The 3,686-nt window shown below is 33.1% G+C and overlaps 1 non-coding gene across 1 annotated transcript; it reads left to right on the top strand.

The window, feature by feature from the left end:
• Positions 1–1,701: 1,701 nt before the first annotated feature.
• LOC116152830 (U2 spliceosomal RNA) lies at positions 1,702–1,892 on the top strand. Its single transcript, XR_004136534.1, has one exon. It is a non-coding gene; the product is annotated as a U2 spliceosomal RNA (small nuclear RNA).
• The last annotated feature ends 1,794 nt before the right edge of the window (positions 1,893–3,686 follow it).

Raw genomic sequence — 3,686 nt, 5'->3', positions numbered from 1 at the left:
TTTGTCTTATAATCATTACCAACTTAAACTCGTTGTTTGTCAATCAGCCATATGATATTGAGATATATACACACACACACACACACACACACACACACACACACACACACACACACACACACACATATACATACACACATGTATGAGATATATACTCTCAACATATAAATATGAGAAGATCAATCTCTTTCTCTCTATATATGTATAGATAGATACACATACTAGAGAGAGGGGGAGCGAGAGAGCCATATAAGGACAGAGAGAGATTCCTTGTAACTTGAAAGACATTATAAACATTCAATACTTAAACAATGTAATTTGCATGTAGAAAACCCCAAAACTAGAGCAGCCCAATATATGATAAAAATCAGTGTATAGAAGAATCCAGAGAAATGCAACTTTGTATTTCATTTTTTTACAATGGGAATGAAATACAAACTTGAAGTGATATGGATACGTTCTTTCACAGTTTAATTAACAATGCTTTTATTTTTAATGTATAAAATAATGTTATTACAGTTAGTGGCATTTTAATTTCAATAAAATACAGAAATTAGATATGAATACATAGTTACAGCATAATACTTCTCTCAGGCGATGATAACCTCCCTGGCCTTCAGTTTGTCATCTGCTTAAAAAAAAAAATGTAGTATTTCCTTGACAGTATTTTTATAAGGGTTTGTGGGATGGTGTAGAGAAATACGCTTTGTAAATGTCAAGTTTCTGGGCAGGTGTAATGAATTATTTCCTGTAATTAAAGCATGAGATAAGATTATCAGAATTAGAAATAAAAGTTTAATGAATATGGGAACATGACATTTTACAAGCTAGAAATCTCTTGAAATTGTCATTCAAGAAATTAATGAAAACAGTGTGGAACCGAGAATATATAATAGGTAGTTCAGTGGAATACAGTATACAACTCAGAAGGAGAAAATAAAATATGTAATATATGATCAAAGAGGCATCATTAAATAATGATGAAAAAAATCTATGAAAGTATTGGGATAAACTGTTTATTTTAAAGAATAAATTTAAATAAATTTAAATGTTTCAAGCCTCCACATAAAGTTTCCAAATCATTTAAAATATTTTTTAATTTTAATTCAGGAGTATTAGAAGAAATCATTGAATATTACATTTTGGGAAGCAGAAATGACTTTTTTTTACATAATTAAATATATTTTCCTCTACTAATATTTTCATTCTCTTGTTTAAAAAGTTAGATACAAAAATACTACAAATTAAATTTTGATTTATAGCCCCTAATTTTTATTGTCATTTACATATCTAATTACATTATGTGAGGATAACTCTAATCCCACACTCAACCGCTCTGAAAAAAATTCAGGTTTTTAATTTGAAAGTTTTGCAGATAAATTGAAGATAGGTTGTTCTTATTTTAATTTGCGTTTTAATCATTAATAGTCCTGGGTATTATGTTTTATTGAACATTTCTATATTTTATTCTACGGTCACTTGACATTTGAGAATTATTGTGCAATACCTAGAAAATTCCAAATTCTAATTCTGTATCTCTAAGATGGTATATGTAATAGTAAGTGACTCATAAGGATGTTGAGGCAAATAAATGAATTTTTGTATATAAAGTAGTTAGGATAGAGTCTGGCATATAATAAATGTACATCAACTGCTAAGCTATGATTACTTTTATAGTTATTTCTAATAAGAATATGGTTTATCATTTCTCGGCCTTTTGGCTAAGATCCAGTGTAGTATCTGTTCTTATCAGTTTAGTATCTGATACATCCTCCATCTGAGGACAGTATATTAAATGGATTTTTGGAGCAGGGAATTGGAATAGGAGCTTGCTCGGCCCACTCCATGCATTGACCTGGAATTGCAGTATCTCCCGGAGCAGTGTATCACCTTGGGAAAAAAAACAGGGGTTGAAAAAATAAACTCTGAGTTTTCTATTTCCTTCTTAAAAAAGAATACTATTACTAATATTGACATAGTATATATTTATTAATATTTAAATAGCTGTCATGTTATAGTATTAACTGAAAAACAAATTAACCTGCAGCATTATATAAATAATACATATTTTCCTGTCTTTTCTTACTTTTGTTATAAGTATTTTACTTTCTAGCAGCAACTACCTGTTGTCTGTCTAATATATAGGAAATATTATTTTAAGAAGTATAGCCAAGGTCCCACTTTGAATGTAAATCCTGTCAGATATACCTAAGTGTATTTAAGTAGCTAATGCAGAGATCCTCCATGTTTCCATATGGGCTCAGTAGGTCAGTCTTGGACAGAACTGAAAAAAGATGACTTGACATAGGTAAGCGTGGTTTCATAGCACAACCTCAGGCCTCTGTAGAGAGAGGTAATTCTGACAAAGTTGTGTATGTAGTAAGATTTGACTCCTGGAAAACTGAAGTACCCTGGGGGGAAAAGGGGGTTGCAAGCATAGAATAAAGGAGATACTGTCGAACAAATGATTCCACACCTGTGCCTGTGTGTGTCATTGAGTGCCAGAGGTAGTCATCTGGGAGGACAGTTAATCCAGCACATTGATAACTCGGATGTCAGTTTGGGGAAGGTAGTTCAGCCCTGAAGGGTGGCTATCTGGAGATACCTGCAAAAGCAATCAACAGAGAGTGGCAAAGAACCTCCACAGGCACCATGAGGTATTTAGAACATAATTTAAAGAAAAAGCAAAGTAGAAAAATAAATTTGTTTGGTGAACACACCTCAAATAGCTCTTGAGGACTTCAAGGAACAATTATAAGGTTAACTACAGTGCATTTGAAAGTTCTTTTCTAGTGCTAGAGGCGAGAATCAGCTAGATGAATCTATATTTTAAATCAGTAGATTTCATTGCAAACAGCAAATGCTGGAAAACCTTTGAAATTAAGTCTGGTGACACGAATCAAACTTCAAGCATCAATGTGGGGATAAAGTAAGAATAAAAACGCTGTCCTCCCCACTTTCAATAAGGCAAGAAACTTATAATCAGAGTCAAGAATCAGTCGGGACCAGAAATGGAGCTACAGGATAATGCATAAGGAGCAAAAATGATAGATGCAGGATATCACTTATCACCTGACAATCAATGAAGAATATATTGGCATCTGTGTCAAAAGACTGCTTTTATTGATCAACCAATCTTTGTCAGCAAGTTGAATTATGGATAATGTTAGTCACTGCTGTTCTGTTGCCAGACTGCCCGCCCACCTGGTTCCAAGGAATGTCAGAGAAAACAACTTATTTCCCTTTACACAATGATGGGCAGGGTACAGAAAATGAAAAGCCTAGCAGGGTTGGGTGACACCACTGGGACTGGGGATAGCATGTTGTATAATCCCGTCTAGCAACACGTAGGTGAAATGAAAAAGCCTTTTGCCTTGGCAGCTACTTAAGAGACAAAGAGGAACATCTATAGCAAAGTAAAGGGTTTGTACATGTCCCTGACCTCATTCAGGAAAACTTAAGAAAAAATAATTCTAATTTTTTCACCTCAACAAATCGAACCTTACTTTATTTGATTACACATTTGTTGTCTTCATCATGTAAAGGCAAAGACATCACTTATCATCTAGACACTGCATTTATTTTTTTAATATATATTTTTTCTAATTTTATCATGGTTAGAGACAACCCAATATCATTTTCCAGAGAGTTAACAAATTTCAAACACAAATAAGATGTATTTTCCC

Source organism: Camelus dromedarius, chromosome 10, assembly GCF_036321535.1.
Source record: "Camelus dromedarius isolate mCamDro1 chromosome 10, mCamDro1.pat, whole genome shotgun sequence".
NCBI lineage: Eukaryota > Metazoa > Chordata > Mammalia > Artiodactyla > Camelidae > Camelus > Camelus dromedarius.
This window is presented reverse-complemented; position numbering and strand designations above follow the sequence as displayed.